An 18,876-nucleotide genomic window follows, 5' to 3' on the forward strand; every position below is an offset into this window, starting at 1 on the left:
AAAAAAAAAACCACTGATGCTGTTCAAGTTGCCAAATCCAATGCATGTTTCTCTATCCTAATCGTACTTGACTATTTGGCAGCTTTTGTCATAACTTCTCCGTTCTTAAAACATCGCTCTCTGTTTGGCTACCCAACAGTCTCATGATTCTCATTCTCTTTGTCATTTGCAGCTCAGTAGATCAGCTATTTTAAGATATTCCTTTGTCTTCTGCCATTTATTGTTGCTCATGATGGCCTGCTAAAGCCTGTTCATCTTTTGTAGGTAGTCTGTCTTTTTCCATAGGTTGCTTTTAAGATTTTCGTTTCTTATATTTGATGTTCTCCAGTTTTACCATGATGTCTAGGTAGGCATTTATTTGTATTTTGCTCAACATTTTGTGACCCGCACCTGATGGATAATGTGAATTCGGGTCCCACATTGGTGCAGAACAGGCTTGGGGTTCTAATTTATCATTGGTGATTCCTTTTCTGCCTGTCGCCCAGGCCAATGGCAGACTTTATTGCTCCTTCCCCAGGCTGGTAAGCAGAGTTTTTCTATCCTCCTGTGGGGAATAGATAGGATTTTTATTCTAATTCCAGGCCTTGTCAGGGCTCAAGGCCTCATCTTCTGCTGCCACAGCAACATTAAAATCCCATCCCTAATGCCTAAGACCTATCCTGTCTCAGCTTCGCATTCTGCTTACCATGCCAGCTTTGGGTTCCCTTTTGATTTCTGGCACCTGGGAATTTCCCTTTGTAGTTTTCAATCTCAGATACATCTTAAGAAAAAATTATCCAGCATTTTCTTTGTGTGAGCAGTGAGTCCTGCTTCAGTTGTGTCAGCTTGTCTTGGTTTCAAGACACTGTTTTGGAACTCAAAGCCAAAAATTTGACTCTTTCTCCTCACTGGGTTCGAGCCTTCTTTCCTGTGTCAATAAACCTCATCTACAAGATCTAGTACAACTAAGCTGGCGAAAATTGAGTTTCGGTCAATTGAAGCCAATGTTTAATACAGTGGGGTTTGGGAATTTCTGACCTTCAGGATAAAGTTCAAGTTCCCCAAATTTTCTTTTTTTTTAAATTGAAGTGTAGTTCATTTACAAAATTATATTAGTTTCAGGTGTACAGCATAGTGATTCAATATTTTTATAGATTGTTCCCCAAACATTCTGATCCTATATATGTTCCTAACTCTATTTCCTGTTATGCTCTCTTATACACCCAATGCTTTTTTTAAAATATAAATTTATTTTATTTATTTATATTTTTGGCTACGTTGGGTCTTCATTGCTGCGCGCAGGCTTTCTCTAGTTGCGGCGAGCGGGGGCTACTCTTCCTTGCGGTGCACGGGCTTCTCATTGCAGTGGCTTCTCTTGTTGCAGAGCACAGGCTCTTGTGGCGCACGGGCTTCAGTAGTTCTGGCTCGCGGGCTTCAGTAGTTGTGGCTTGCGGGCTCTAGAGCACAGGCTCTGTAGTTGTGGCGCACGGGCTTAGTTGCTCCGCGGCATGTGGGATCTTCCCGGACCAGGGCTCGAACCTGTGTCCCCTGCATTGGCAGGCAGATTCTTAGCCACTGCGACACCAGGAAAGCCCACACCCAATGCTTTTGACACACCCAAGTACCTGTTATTCTCCATATGCCCCTGAGATTTCTCACATCCACGACCTTGCATATTACCCTTTACCCAGAATATTTTTGCCATCACTTCAGGCCAAATCCAACCTGTCTTTCAAAGTCCAGCTCAACTGGTGCTCTTACAAAGACTGGCTAATCTTTCCAGACTAAAGTTATCTGCGTTTCCTCTGGATTTCTGTCACTGAGGGAGGCAGCTATGGTATAAATGACTGAATCTGTGAATTGATATCAGGACCTGGTTCTGCTACTCCTTAGCTATCTCTTTTTACCTCTCTGAGCCTCAATTTTTCTTATATAAAACAGAGATAGAAATATCTACCCCATGGAGTTAAAATTTCTTTTGGCTCTTTTGATTTTGAGTGACAACAAAACCCAACCCAAACTGGCTTCTGACGAAACAGCATTTATTGATTTATATAGGTGAAAAGTCTAGGGGCAGAGATGGCTTCAGGCATGGGTGAAGTCAAAGCTCAAATGATATAATCAAGACTCTGTATCTTTCCTTCTTTCAGTTCTGCTTTTCGCTCTGTCACCTTCAGGCTCAGGTTCAAAGAGTGGCGAGATGGTTGGCAGCATTCCCAGAACCCACAGTCTTCGTGCTTCAAGTCCAGCAGACAAACTTGAGAATCTCTTTCTCAGAAGTCCCAACTAAGGAATTCCCTGGCGGCCCAGTGGTTAGGACTCCGTGCTTTCACTTTCACTGCCGAGGGCCCGAGTTGGATCCCTGGTCGAGGGAATTAAGATCCTGCAAACTGTGCAGTGTGGCCAAAAAAAAAAGAAAGAAAGAAGTACCAACTGAATTTTCATTGCTCTCAGTGGGTCATGTTCCCATCCCTGAGGTGGTCACTATGGCCAGGAGAACTTGATGCTTGGGTTGGCTGCGGCCCAGGAGACTTGTTCTGCCTCAGACCCTGGGTGCAGCCCTGGCAGCAGCACACAGGATCATAGTGGGTGGCTGGAGATTCTTCACTGAGAAGTTAGGGCACACTTACCAGAAGGGGGAAAGGATGCTGAATGAGAATAACGGCAGATGTCCATCACAAGTATGTCGAGGATCAAATGAGATAATATACGGAAACTGACCTCAGAAAGCCCCATTCAAATATAAATGATGATTATTCTTTGGTTATCTCTCTCTTGTGACATGAAGCACTTTCTTCCTTTGATTACAGTCATCAAGTTCATGCTTTATCTCCCCTACTGCACCCTGAGCAGTTAGGGAGCAGGGTATGTGTCCTAGTCATCTCTGGGGCATTTCACCACTTCTAACTCAGCACCCAGAAAATAGGAAGTACTCAAAAATTGATTACGGAGTAATTGAATGAGCCTAAAATCCAAAGCATTCCCCAGAATTGTGCTAATCCCTAGGCGAAACTCTTGAAGGCCTGGGAGAACTTTACACTTTCATTGCAGTCATAGGTAAGTCAGCTCCAGCTTTTTTCATAGTGGGTGGGGGTTAGGGTGAGAAATAATTTCAGGAAGGTGTGTCCTTGCATTGATTTGTTGACATGGCCAACCAAAGGCCATTCAGAGAAAAGAAAAGTCCTTCTGGTTTGTTTATTTGTTGACTTATTTGATTTCTGGTTTATTTTTCTCTTCCTGCCCTCACTGTTAGCGGGGTGAGCTTCAGGAAAGTACAGACTGAATGAAAGAATTTCCCAAAGGCACTGACCAGCAGAACAGGTTTGGGGTTCCCTCCTGCTTCTTGAGGCCTGAGCGTCCAGGAAGTTTTGAGTTTAATTAAGGGAACTGGATATCAGATCTAGTTGAACAGCTGGAAGACCAGCCCAGTGAATCTGTTCTGTGTCTCTGCAGTTGTATTCATTTCCTTAGATTTCCTATCTGAACACAGAGACTGGAGCTACTGGGCCCATACTGGAGTTTAGGAAATGAACTCTTAAGAGAGAGGATGAAGGACCCAAATCACCTCTTGAAATAGTCTACAGCTGACTGCTGCTCCAAAGTTGGCCTGGACCTGCTTTTTTGGCTGATTTTGCAATAAAAACACTAACTCTTCAGCCACAAGTGTTAAGTAGGAAAGGCGATATGGCTTAACATATAAATATATGGAGGCTGTAGGGACCCACTAATTTTCAACCTGCCCTCTCTTTTGTGGTAGCAATAATCCTAATCCAGAAACCTGGGCCCTAACAGGGCAGAAACAACGGGGACAGTTTTTTAGAGAAGGAAAGTTACATGATTATAGGTATTGTGAATGTGGACATAAGCACTTGACTCAATTGCAGAGTCATTGTTGGAAACAGTGTTTTAGCTCCTGTATATCAAAGAAAATTGCTGATGGGCGGGGGAGTGGGAATGAGAATTGTCCAAGGGTACTGTTAGGAGGTGAGGAGTCACCAAAGGAAAATCTGATCTGGGCGGGTCAGCAGCACCCAGCCTCTGCTTGGTGGGCTTGAGAACACAGGCTGGGTGTTGCTTAAAAGGAACTCCCTGTTCTCTATCTTCACTTCCTGGACTGTCCAAGTCAGTGCAGATTCATTTCTGGAAGGATATCCCTTGACCTTACCTCCCCTTCGTGTCTCTGTCACTTCCCCAGTTGGCATTTTATCTCTCTTCCTGACACTGGCTTCCTCTTCGGGCCTCAGCAGCGTTCTCACAACTCTTTTGCGTAACACTCTTCTTGCCTGAACCTGCTGTTTGGTCTCCCTTCCCCACAGGTAGCCACAGGTGTTCTGCCCAGGCACCTGCAGCAGCACAGCCTTAGAGAAAGGGCCTGGACTTGGAAGCTACACAGAGGTGAGTTCTAATCCTAGTTCTGCCATTTATTAACAGGATGAACTTGAGCAAGTTATTTCATTCCTCTGAGGTTTCAGTGTCCTCATCTGTAAAATAGGGATAATTTTTCTTACTGGGTTTCTATGAGGATTTGATAAGATAAAGGACCTAGGACAGTGAGCAGGTTGACCCTCTGTAAATAGCAGCTCTTGTTAAGAGTGAAGAGCAGGCTGGCGAGGACACATTATACAAATGCCACCTTCCCACCTCACCAGTGATAGCATCTGACCAACAGAATCAGGCGTTTACCCTAGTGGAAAACTCCTGCATAGATGGAGCCTCCACTTCCTCATTTGTAATGTGCTGTAATATTTCACAGTCTGTTAGTCCGGAAATTGTTCTTACTATCTAGCCTAAGTTCCTCCTGCTACCATGTGTCATATCACAATTTTTAAAAAATGACACACAAACAGACCCATGAAAATGAGCAGATTTTTCTGTGAGTCAGAGGCATTCACAGGCCTTGGGTTTACTCTTATCTTCGAGAAACCAGGGAATATTTGTTGTGTGACCCCTGCAGACCAGAAACTTGTGCTGGGCTTTGCTGGGAAGCTCCAGGGAGGTGTGACAAGACTCTCTTGGGACTCATGTCTCTTTTGGACCAGTGGTCTCAGTCTTTCTCCCTCTCTTTTAATTTTTTGGTTACAGATGAATGACTAATCCTAATTTATAAAGCCTGGGAAGACAGCAAAGCAATTTAGTAGAACTGATCATGCTGGTAGCTAATCACAAATATGCAACTTGGCTCTGACAAGGATTGAAATAAAAATTGTCTTTGTCTTTGAGATTTAAGCAGAAGACACCAACCAGCCCCATGGAACAGATTATTTTGTTTAACTATGCGTGTGCATTTTGCAGCTAATCCTTCTTACTGGGCTATTACTATGAATCACGTCTTTTCAGCTATGTAGCCCCAGATCTCAGTGTCTGAGAAGCTCCTGTGGGAAGAAAATGTTTGCCGACTTCCACATATGTCTACCCTCTGGATGTACTCTAAAGTTATGGGCTGAGCTGCAAACTGGCCGCCTGTGGACCACAGACAGCCTGTAGATGTGTGCTGTTTGGCCCCGCAGTGTTTTGGTTTTGTTCTTTTAGTTGAATTGGTTGCCCTAATCTAAAACTCCACAAGATTCACATGATCCAGTTTTTTGGCTTCTCTTGAAAAAGGGAAGATCTGGCAACACTGAAGCTGCATTTCGTCACAGTAGCATCACCTGGGCCTGAGCGGAGATGCTCCCTGTAGACAGGAGCACCGTTTCCTACTGCTTCATTCCCACTCATGTTCCTTCATGTATGGATCCTGCCTGGGCCTTGAAGGCATTTAAACTGGGGGCTCCTGGCCTGTGAAGTCCCCTTTGGTCACTGATAGCACAGCTGCTAGTGATCTGTTCCTTTGGACACTCTAACCTCTCTTCCTACACCAGAAACCAGTGTTTGTAATTTCTACAGATACCAGCAGAAATCAGTTGTGATCCCAGCGTAAGTCAGTGTTTGTGATTCTTGCAGCTATGTCTTCCCTGAGTTTATAATAAATGACACAGTTGAAGACACGTGTCATGTTACCAGTAGGTTCTCATATGAGGATCAACGGCATGAACCCCTGTTTGAAATTTGCCTCACCACACTGTTTCTAGGTTGTTCAAAGTCCAGGGGGCTTCTGTCTGTGCAGAGGAACATTCTCTACAACTTCCGGTATAACTGATGCTCAATTTATCCAATTTATATGCCTAATAAACAAACAAAACTAATAAATTTTTGGGGGGGTTTCATTTTACTTTATTTTGTAACATCTTTATTGGAGTATAATTACTTTACAATGGTGTGTTAGTTTCTGCTGTATAACAAAGTGAATCAGCTATACATATACATATATCCCCATATCTCCTCCCTCTTGCGTCTCCCTTCCACCCTCCCTATTCCACCCCTCTAGGTGGTCAAAAAGCATCGAGCTGATCTCCCTGTGCTATGCGGCTGCTTCCCACTAGCTATCTGTTTTACATTTGGTAGTGCATATATGTCCATGCCATGCTCTCACTTTGTCCCAGCTTACCCTTCCCCCTCCCCATGTCCTCAAGTCCATTCTCTACATCTGCATCTTTATTCCTGTCCTACCCCTAGGTTCTTCAGAACTTTTTTTTTTTTTTAGATTCCATATATATGTGTTAGCCTAAGGTATTTGTTTTTCTCTTTCTGACTTGCTTCACTCTGTATGACAGACTCTATGTCCATCCACCTCACTACAAATAACTCAATTTTGTTTCTTTTTATGGCTGAGTAATATTCCATTGTATATATGTGCCATGTCTTCTTTATCCATTCATCTGTCGATGGACACTTAGGTTGCTTCCATGTCCTGGCTACTGTAAATAGAGCTGCAGTGAACATTGTGGTACATGTCTCTTTTTGAATTATGGTTTTCTCAGGGTATATCCCCAGTACTGGGATTGCTGGGTCATATGGTAGTTCTATTTTAAGGAACCTCCATACTGTTCTCCATAGTGGCTGTATCAATTTACATTCCCACCAACAGTGCAAGAGGGTTCCTTTTTCTCCACACCCTCTCCAGCATTTATTGTTTCTAGATTTTTTGATGATGGCCATCCTGACTGGTGTGAGGTGATACCTCATTGTAGTTTTGATTTGCATTTCTCTAATGATTAGTGATGTTGAGCATCCTTTCATGTGTTTGTTGGCAATCTGTGTATCTTCTTTGGAGAAGTGTCTATTTAGGTCTTCTGCCCATTTTTGGATTGGGTTGTTTTTTTTTTGATATTGAGCTGCATGAGCTGCTTGTAAATTTTGGAGATTAATCCTTTGTCAGTTGCTTCATTTGCAAATATTTTCTCCCATTCTGAGGGTTGTCTTTTCATCTTGTTTATGGTTACCTTTGCTGTGCAAAAGCTTTTAAGTTTCATTAGGTCCCATTTGTTTATTTTTAAAACTAATACATTTTTAAAAGTTTCTTAAACTACAGTTTTACATTTAAATCCCGTTATAAAAATGTTTCTTTTGGGTGAAAATAAAAGGAAGCCCTGACTCAAAATGGCTTAAACAATAAGGAAATGTATTATCTCACATGACATGAAGCTCTGAGGTGGGATGGGCTGTGGGCATGGTGGGCCCAGGCTGCAGCTCCACTTTATTATGATTCTCTTGGTTCTGCCCTTCTCTGTGTCCTGGTAGAAGCCTCAGGCTTGTAGCAGTGTGGCTGCAGCAATGACATTATCATATCCAGACACAACAATTCAGAGAAAGTGGGACTTTTATTTCCCTTTTTTAGGACTGTGGAAACTTCTCTCAGAAGCCCCACATGGACTTTAACTTCCATCTCATTGGCCAGAGTTGTGTCACATGCCTGTTCCTAAACCAATCACTGGCAAGGAGAATGGGACCGCCCGTTGGCTTTTACTAATTATCTCAGAGTGGAATGAGTGCTGAGAAGTCCATGATAATGATCACCTCATCACTTAAATTCCCTTAAACAATCCAAGTTATAATCACAAATCCAATAAGACTGATTTCTCAAACACTGAAACATCCCAACACACCAAATAGCAGACAGAATCACGAAAATAAAATAATCACAAAGGCTATAACCACATTTAAGTCTAACTTCAAAATATTAAAACCATGGATTTAATTTCTTTTTCATTACTTCTATACTTATTTGTAGAAGTAATATTTATTTTGATACTTTTCTATGTTACAGTGATTTTACTAGACCCCAAATTAAAATAATACCATTTCATACTGGCCACGGTTGTAGGTTATTTATGTAGGTTGGGATTATTTATAATTGATTCTTGGCTGGAGCAGGGGATTTGGTGGCACCTTCTAAACTTGAGCTGGCATGCATCAGGCTGCCCTCCCCCCTTTTATAACAGCTTTATTGTGATAAAATTTACATACCATACCATTAACCATTTAAAGTATACAATTCAATAGCTTTTAGTATACTCATAGAGTTATGCCACCATCACCCAATCAATTTTAGAGCATTTTCATCATTCCAATGGGAAACCCATTAGGAGTGACTCCCCATTTCCCCCCTCCTCTAAGCCCCAGGCAACCATCAATCTAATTTCTGTCTCTATGGATTTACCTATTCTGGACGTTTCATACAAATGGAATCATACACCCTGTGGAGGCTGGGTCCCTTTTAATCATTACACTTAACTTGCTCCATCAGTGGCATTTGTCATGCCTTTACCTTTCATGGGGGATTTCCTGAAATTATGTATTTTATAGTTTTGCTTAGTTAGTACAGGCATACCTCATTTTATTGTGCTTTGCTTATTGCACTTCACAGATACTGTGCTTTTTATAAATTGAAGGTTTGTGGCGACCTTATGTTGAACAAGTCTATCGGCACCATTTTCCCCACAGCATTTGCTCACTTCACATCTCTGTGTCACATTTCAATAATTCTCCCAATATTTCAAACTTTTTCATTCTTATTATATTTTTTATGGTAAGCTGTGGACAGTGATCTTTGATATTACTATTGCATAAAAACTATGATTCACTGAAGGTTCAGGTGATGGTTAGCATTTTTTAGCAATAAAATATTTTGTAATGAAGGTAGGTACATTGGTTTTTTAGGCAATGCTATTATTGCACACTTAATAGACTAAAAATAGTGTGAACATAACTTTTCTATGCACTGGGAAACCAAAAAATTCATGTGACTCGCTTTATTGCAATATATGCTTTATTGTGGTGGCTGGAACTGAACCCGCAGTATCTCTGAAGTATGCTTGTATTATATAATTGGTTGTACTGCTTTGTTATGTATTTACACAGTTGTTTGGAATGATTGGAAATATAAACGTGCCTTATATATTAAGCATTCACTCCCTTCTTTTCTTCCTCCATGCCTTCCTTCCTTTCTTTCTTCCTTCCACAAATAAGTGTTGAGCATCTTCTCTGTATCAGGTATTGTGCCAGGCACTGGGAGTCCAACAATGAACATGCGGGTAGGCCCGTCCCTTCATGACTTAGAATTGGGTGGAGGTCCTGTCCTTTCTGCTGATGACAAGGCCATGACATGTGGGTGCTGCTGAGCACCATTCCAGGACTGTTCAGGGTCCTCAGAATAGCTTCCTGCTCCTTCTCATATTTCCAATCTTTCCCTACCTCTCCTACCATCTAACTTTTGACATACTATCTTCAGGTGTATACTTACCACCATTTATGCAAACTTTTCCATACATGCTTAATTATCTTATTATCACAATAACAACTCATGAAATATGTATCAGATTTGCTTTGTTACCAAGTTTTATTTGATTACAACACTAAGCTGTTCATTTGTTTCATATTTATATCTAGATTCTTCCCAAAAAAGGGTTAAAATTGAAACAGAACACAGGTCATTTATAAATAGCCAAGGTATAGATGTTAACAGCTAAGAAAATCTTTCTTACAGCTGAGCACTAAATTTATTTTGGACCAAAAAAAGAATGCAAACAAATTTGCATCAAAGAAGAGACTTCTGAATGGTGATAGATGATTCAAATAAAGATTATAAAAGAGAAGAGATTATAATCATAGATTTGGTGTGGGGTTAAAAATTAAGGAAGCAGAAGGTATATTAAATAACTATATTTTTACATTAGAATAATTAAGAGTTGGATAAAAGTGGAAAGATTTAATGCAAACTGATGTGGACTTAGAAAGAAAGATATTCGTCAGGTTTGTCACCTGGAAACAACTTTACTCACTACCAAATTGATTTGCACACCCAACATCCAGATTTTAGATTCTACTATGCTCCTTAAAAAAAGCCAAGACTTTTAAAAGCATAGCCAATTCCATGTCTTGGAACAGGGAAAGACAAGGAGGAGCCTGTAACATCTGAGAAAAGGATGCTTCCAAAAATATTTGAAATAGTGCTGATTGGACATTGAAGCCAATATAACAGGGCTCTCAGCAGTCGTGTTGTGATTCTTTTGAGCATCAAAAAAGAATAATAATTACAGTTAATTATAACATTTCTAAAGTCCATGATTCAAAGTGAAAAGTTTTAAAGAGGCATATAAAAAGGTAATTATAACACCAAATGGGACTTCCCTGGTGGCGCAGTGGTTAAGAATCCGCCTGCCAATGCAGGGGACCCAGGTTCAATCCCTGGTCTGGGAAGATCCCACATACCGCGGAGCAACTTAGCCCGTGCACCACAACTACTGAGCCTGCGCCCTAGAGCCTGAGAGCCACAACTACTGAGACTGCACGCCACAACTACTGAAGCCTGCGCGACCTAGAGCCTGCGTGCTGCAACTACTGAACCGGCACGCCACAACTACTGAAGCCCTCGCACCTAGAACCCGTGCTCCGCAGCAAGAGAAGCCACCACAATGAGAAGCCTGCGCACCGCAATGATGAGTAGTCCCTGCTCGCCGCAACTAGAGAAAGCCCGTGCTCAGCAACAAAGACCCAACACAGCCAAAAAACCAAAACAAAAACAAACAAAAAACACCAAATGAGGCTAAATATAATAAAATATATTTAAATTCTTATTAATTTTCAAAGTAGGTGTTACTATTTTTGGCCACTTTGTTTCTTCTGGTAAATACATTTTGTGTATTTCTGGGGCTCAGGGCAGGCCACCCCAAAATGTGCCTCAATGGCATACAGATTATTTTGAATTAAAGTTACTTAAGAAACGGCCAACATACGAGGGACAGTCTGACTCTCCCCTCGGTCTCCCTGAAAGCAGGAAATCAGTCTCTCACGTGAAGGGTGCCCTCTCTGCGTCTGGAGGTAGAAGGGACCCTTATTACTAGTGGTAAGGAAGTCAGGCCAGGAAGCCTGTATAGACAAACCTTGTTACTTCTTTAATGTACTCCCCCAGGCCCAACTCTGTTTAGATTCTTCACTAATTGAACAGCCAACACATAAGTTTCTTTGTCCTGTCATGTCTTCACAAATTTATTGTTTTGTTTTGTTTTGGTTTTTTGTCTAAAAAGTATAAAAGTTTCCTGCTTTGGCCACTTCTTAAGTCTCATTTCTATGGCACCTCCAAGTCCATGAATTAAAATTTGTTTCTTTTTCTCCTGTTAATTTATTTTGTGTCAGTTTTATTATTAGTCCCACAGGAACTCAAGAGGGGTAAAGGGGAAATTTCCACTTCCCCAACAGTATAAAGTATAAGTATATATTTCTCTCAGTGTAATGAGGGATGAATGTATACAGGGAACAAAAGTAAGCCAAAGAATTATGTAAAAAGCAGAAATCCTACTAAGAACAGGAAAATAGGATTAACCTGATGGTCACATAATAACCAGGTAAACAGGGGATCTGATAATGTGTTACAAGATGGTGCATCAATCAAATATCATAAAGAAAGAAAGCTGACTCTAAAGTTTCCATCCTTTGTTTCCTGGGAAGTAAAATCTTCCGATGATTCTACTAATGTATCAAAGGTTAGATGATGGGAGAGATGGGGAAAGATTGGAAATATGAGAAGGAGCAGGAAGCTATTCTGAGGACCCTGAACAGTCCAGGAGTGGTAAACTCAGCAGCACCCACATGGCATGGCCTTCTCAAGTCATTAGCAGAAAGGACAGGACCTCCACCCAACTCTAAGTCCATGAGGGGAAGGGCCAACCTTCATGTTCATTGTTGGACTCCCAGTGCCTGGCACAATACCTGATACAGAGAATATGCTCAACACTTATTTGTGGAAGGAAAAAAGAAAGAAGGAAAGGAAGGAAGGCACTGAGGAAGAAAGGAAGAGAGTGAAGAATGGAAGTTTTTTTTTTCTTTTTGACATTGCTGATTTTCCCTCCATTTTTATTGAGGTATAATTGACAAATAAAAATAGTATATGTTTAAGGTATATGACTTGAATTCTTTTTTAATAAATTTATTTATTTTATTTTATTTTTGGCTGCGTTGGGTCTTTGTTGCTGTGCATGGGCTTTCTCTAGTTGTGGTGAGCGGGGGCTACTCTTCGTTGCGGTGCACGGGTTTCTCATTGTGGTGGCTTCTCTTGTTGTGGAGCACGGGCTGTAGGTGCAGAGGCTTCAGTAGTTGTGGCTCATGGGTTCTAGAGCGCAGGCTCAGTAGTTGTGGCGCATGGGCTTAGTTGCTTCGCGGCATGTGGGATCTTCCCGGACCAGGGCTCGAACCCGTGTCCCCTGCATTGGCAGGCGGATTCTTAACCACTGCACCACCAGGGAAGCCCTGACTTGATGTTTTGATATATGTATACATTGTGAAATAATTCCTCCAGTCAAGCTAATTAACATATCCATCACCTCACATAGTTACCAGTTACCGTTTTTGTTTTTTTTGGTGGTGGTAAGAACACTTAAGATCTACCCTCTTAGCAAATTTCAAGTATACACTACAGTATTGTTAACTATATTCACATTGCTGTACATCAGATCTCCAGAACTTATTCATCTTGTAAAACTGAAACTTTGTGCCCTTGATCAACATTTCCCTACTTCTCCCTCCCCCCAGCCCCTGGCAACTATCATTCTCCTCTTACAGTCTATGAGTTTGAGTATATTAGATTCACATACAAGTGAGATCATGCAGTATTTGGCTTTCTGTGTCTGGCTTATTTCACTTATCATAATGTCCTTCAGGTTCACCCATGTTGTTGCAAATGTCAAGATTTCCTTCTTTGTAACGGCTGAATAATATTCCATTGTATATGTATATATATATGTATATGCCACATTCTTTACCCACTCCCCATCAATGGACATTTAGGTTGTTTTCGTATCTTGGCTGCTGTGAATAATTCTGCAATGAACATGAGAGTGTAGATATCTCTTCAAGATGCTGATTTCAATTCTGATGTGTGAGTGTTTTCCCTACACCAAGCAATCCTCCAACACCAGCTGGTGTCAATTCCAACACTATCTACCTGGAGATAGCATCAGATCTCATAGGTTAAAGGCTCAGACCCACAAGGCTCACATGACTTCAGATGCCAATTCCAAGTCCAAGTTGTTACCTGTGCTTCTGACCCACTGACTCTAAATCAGAGGTTCCCACGACCCCCTCCTTGGGGTTTTGATTGATTTGCTAGAATGGCTCACAGAAGTCAGGAAACCAGTTTACTTATTAGTTTACTGGTTTATCACAGAAGTTATTAAAGGATATAAATGAACAGGCAGATGAAGAGATACATACGGTGAGTTTCCGAAAACAGGAACTTCTGTTTCTGCCGAGTTTGGGGCCTGCATGTGGATGTGTTCTGGTTCACCAACCAGGAAGCTCTCCAAATCCTGTGTCTGTCGGTTTTTGTTTTTGTTTTTGTTTTTTAAAATATTTTTATTTATTTGGCTGCATCAGGTCTTAGTGGTGGCAGGTGGGATCTTAGTTGCGGCATGTGGGATCTTTCGTTGCACCGTGCAGGCTCTTCGTTGTGGTGCGCGGGCTTCTCTCTAGTTGTGGTGAGTGGGCTCAGTAGTTGCAGCACGTGGGCTCTCTAGTTGTGGCGCACGGGCTCCAGAGCGCACGGGCTCAGTAGTTGTGGCACGCGGGCTCTAGAGTGCGCGGGCTTAGTTGCCCTGCGGCATGTGAGATCATAGTTCCCTGACCAGGGATCGAACCCACGTCCCCTGCATTGGAAGGAGGATTCTTAACCACTGGACCACCAGGGAAGTCCCTCCTTTTGGGTTTTTATGGAAGCTCCATTACATAGGAACAATTGATTAAGTCATTGGCCACTGGTGATTGAACTCAATCTCTAACCCCTCTCCCATCCCCAGAGGTCAAAAGGGGTGGGAGTGAAGGTTCCAACCCTCTAATCAAATGGTTGGTTCCTCTGGCAGTCAGCCCTTATCCTTAGGTTCTTTCCAAAAGTCACCTCATTAACATAACAAACGACACCATTATGGCTCTCAACACTTAGGAAATTCTAAGGGTTTTAGGAGCTCTGTGCCAGAAATGGGACAAAGAGCAAATCTATTTTTTATAAATCACGATATCACATAGCCAAAGCACCATTCTTTTTTTTTTTTTTGCTTTCGTACTTCTGTGCATGCAGCTAGCTACCTCTTTCTTTCTGGAATGTCCTTCCTTCTCTTCTACAGCTATCTGTGAACTTTCACTAATTCTCAAGACTCAATCTTCATGTCTAACAAGGGATTAATCTCTGAAATATACAAACAGCTCATACAACTCAACAACAGAAAAACAAACAACCCAATGGAAAAATGGGCAGAAGACCTTAATAGACATTTCTCCAAAGGAGACATACAGACGGCCAGTAGGCACATGAAAAGATGCTCAACATCATTAATCATTAGAGAAATGCAAATCAAAACTACCATGAGGTATCACCTCACACCGGTCAGAATGGCCATCATTAAAAAGTCTACAAATAACAAATGCTGGAGAGGGTGTGGAGAAAAGGGAACCCTCCTACACTGTTGGTGGGAATGTAAGTTGGTACAGCCACTATGGAAAACAGTATGGAGGTTCCTCAGAAAACTAAAAATAAAATTACCATATGATCCAGCAATCCCACTCCTGGGAATATACCCAGACAAAACTGTAATTCAAAAGATACATACACCACTATGTTCACAGCAGCACTATTCACAATAGCCAAAACAAGGAAACAAGCTAAATGTCCATCAACAGACGAATGGGTAAAGAAGATGTGGTACATATATACAATGGAATACTCAGCCATAAAAAAGAACGAAATAATGCCATTTGCAGCAACATGGATGCAACTAGAGATTATCATACTAAGTGAAGTAAGTCAGGAAGAGAAAGGCAAATACCATATGATATCACTTACATGTGGAATCTAAACTATGGCACAAATGAACCTATCTACAAAACAAACAGACTCACAGACATGGAGAACAGACTTGTGGTTGCCAAGGGGGAGGAGGTAGGGGGGAGGGAGAGGGATAGACTGGGAGTTTGGGGCTGGTAGATGCAAACTGTTACATTTAGAATGGATAAACAAGGTCCTATCGCATAGCACAGGGAACTATATTCAATATCCTGTAATAGACCATAATGGAAAACAATATAAAAAAAGAATGTATATATGTGTATAACTGAGTCACTTTGCTGTACAGCAGAGATTGGCACAGCATTGTAAATCAACGATACTTCAATAAATTGAAAAAAAAAAGACTCAATCTCCACATCTGAGAAGCTTCTCCTAACTCTACCCTCATCCCTATTCTTAATGGGTCAGGCTGACATGGAGTTTTCATGCATTCCATGGGGCAATAGATATGGCCTTGGTCTCAGTGACAGATGATTAAATCAGGATTTTCATTGGAACATGGGGTTCAGCCTAAACTCCAGCTAGTGATGTTGGAGGAGGCTTTCAGAGTTAACCCTGTCACACAATTCTTACAGTTACAAGATCAGATTTTGCTGCTTTTGCACCTTGAGCAAACCACCCAACCCTAAGGCCTCAGAGGGTTTTGTCCTTGTTGGCATCAGAATTCCATTATTCTCCTCCTTCCTGTTTTTCATGATTGCCCCTCCCATTTGGATGGGCTTTAGTGACTATGCCACGCTTTCACAGCTGTTATTTTATTTGATCCTCACAATAACCCCATGAGGCGGAGAGAGCTGTTTTCACCAGTTGAGGAGACTGCAATTTGTCCTGGTTCTGAGAACTTAAATCCTGGCATTGGTTTATGAAACTTCCCATGGAACCAGAAGCTTCCTCTCAGGAAAGCTTTGGGGTAATGGCAGTCACAAAGATGCTATCAGCCGCTGAGTGGCCAGGGGCCGGACACCACTCCCACATCTGCCGGCTTCAGGAACAGTTGCTCAGCATTTCTGCTTCTTGTTGCCAGATTGTGCCCACTGATTACAGGGCATTTCAGTGATGGGATAAAATTCATATATTTTTTAAAAAATTTTATTTATTTATTTATTTTATTTATGGCTGTGTTGGGTCTTCGTTTCTGTGCGAGGGCGTTCTCTAGTTGTGGCAAGCGGGGGCCAGTCTTCATCGCAGTGCGCGGCCCTCTCACTGTCGCGGCCTCTCTTGTCGCGGAGCACAGGCTCCAGATGCGCAGGCTCAGTAATTGTGGCTCACGGGCCTAGCTGCTCTGCGGCATGTGGGATCTTCCCAGACCAGGGCTCGAACCCGTGTGCCCTGCATTGGCAGGCAGATTCTCAACCACTGCGCCACCAGGGAAGCCCAAAATTCATATTTTATTTAAAAATTTTCTCCGCCTGTTTGGGCCTCTTCCTTCCCCTTTAGTGTGTATTGTGCATCTGCGTTACCCAGACCTCCTTAGGAGAATTTTTTTTTTTAATTTATTTTATTTATTTATTTTTCGCTGCGTTGGGTCTTTGTTGCTGTGCGCAGGCTTTCTCTAGTTGTGGTGAGCGGGGGCTACTCTTCGTTGCGGTGTGCAGGCTTCTCATTGCGGTGGCTTCTCATTGTGGAGTACAGGCTCTAGGTGCGCGGGCTTCAGTAGTTGTGGCACATGAGCTCAGCAGTTGTGGTTCGCGGGCTCTAGAGCGCAGGCTCAGTAGTTGTGGCGCATGGGCTTAGTTGCTCCGCAGCATGTGAGATCTTCTCGGACCAGAGCTGGAACCCATGTCCCCTGCATTGGCAGGCGGATTCTTAACCACTGCACCACCAGGGAAGCTCTAGGAGAATGTTTTCCTTCTTAATCTTATAAGGGGTCATGATGACCCACTTCTTATGTGCAGATCTGATTGTGTCCACTGTCAGTATGTCATTTGATGTAGAACCCTTTGTCTCAAAAACTTATATACCTGTGCTTTGACCTCTCACAGGCAGAACAGTCCTCAGAGCTTTCTGAGAGACTGCTTCCTGCATTATAATCCTCAGGTTGGCTTGAATAAAATCTTCCATTTCTTTCTTAGATTGACTATCAGTTGATTTTTTTCTTCGACACAGGCCTTTGGCCAAGATAAGATGAGAGTTCGATAGAGCTCACTGGCAGGCCTAGTGCTCCTTGTCGGTTACCAGGAGAGACTGGGGATTAGGAAGAATTTTATTTTTGAAACCAGCATATCTTGGCTCCTTTACAGTCCCTCTAGATTCTACTTGAAAATTGAACAATTCAAACTTAGTTCAACTCCCTTTTTGTATTTTGTCTTAGAGAAATAGTAGAAGCCAGTTGGCAATTTCAATGTTATGATTGGAAATCTCCTTAGCCAGATCCACAAGATCATTAAGTATCTTTACTAGTTTTCATTAGATACTCTTCCTAGATTTTACATTATCTCAGGCAACAGTGTTGCCAAACTTTTTACCAGCTATAAGGTTTTGTCCAACTCTATTAGTTTGCTAGGGGTGCCATGATAACATGCCACAAACTGGTGGCTTAAACAACAGAAATTTATTGTCTCACAGTTCTGGAAGCTAGAAATACAAGATCAAGCTACCAGCAGGGTTTGTCCCTTCAAAAAGCTATGAGGAAGAATCTTTTCCATGCCTGTCTCCTAGCTTCTGGTGATTTGCTGGCTATCTCTGGTGTTCCTTGGCTTGTAGACCCATCACCCTGATTTCTGTCTTCATGTTCACATGTCATTCTTCCCGTGTGTTTGTGTCCAAATTTCCTCTTTTTATAAGGATACCAGTCATATTGGATTAGGGCCCACCCTAATGACCTCATTTTAACTGGATTACCTCTGTAAAACTTCATCTGAGACACTGGAGATTAAGACTTAAACATATGAATTTTGGGGAGAGACAATTCAACTCAAAGCAGCAACGTTCAACAATTCCCTCACTGTCTTTCAAACCTTCACTTGAGATCCTTTTAGCTTCTGCCACACCCCTGCCCAAAGCCAGTAACACATGCTTTTTGTTAACAGTATCTAACTTCACAAATTTCAACATCAGTTAGGGGCTGGTCAGGGAAGCAGCACCACTAAGGAATACAGGATTTATCACGGGGATTAAATACAGCACAATTGTAGGAAAAGCTGGGGGAGAAAAAGTCTGGAAGGAGATGGCTGGAGGATCAAAGGAAACTAACCAGGGATCACAAAGGAAAGCTGGTGAAGAATTCTATGGAAGGCTGTAGACTCTGCATCCGGAAATGGCCTGAAACTGATAGGTCATCAGGGCTAGCAGTCAGGAAGACAGCTTGGATTGAACTGGGGGAGAGTGAGGGCAAACTGGAATCCACAAGGACAAACTGGAACCTATGAGGACAAAACGGAACCCATAGCTATCTCTCATGCTGCTGATGCAGGTGGTCTGCAGGAGAAGTTGATGCATTTACCACAGAACTACATGTGTGCCTTGCCCCAGAGGCTTGGAGAAGCTGAAATAGGAGATGTGGTGGGAGCTGGAGGAGCTGGGGACCAGTTGCTGCTCTGCACCAACAGTGTGCCAGCAGGTCAGTAACAAGTTTGCAATCTGCAGCTGGTACCTGGCATCTTCAGAGCACAAGGGCTGCTGCTTCACTTGCTCCTTTCAAATCTTACACAAATTTCTCTTGTGACCAATCCTATCTTGGAACCAGACTG

The sequence above is a fragment of the Eubalaena glacialis genome, chromosome 10 (assembly GCF_028564815.1).
Source record: "Eubalaena glacialis isolate mEubGla1 chromosome 10, mEubGla1.1.hap2.+ XY, whole genome shotgun sequence".
NCBI classification, from domain to species: domain Eukaryota; kingdom Metazoa; phylum Chordata; class Mammalia; order Artiodactyla; family Balaenidae; genus Eubalaena; species Eubalaena glacialis.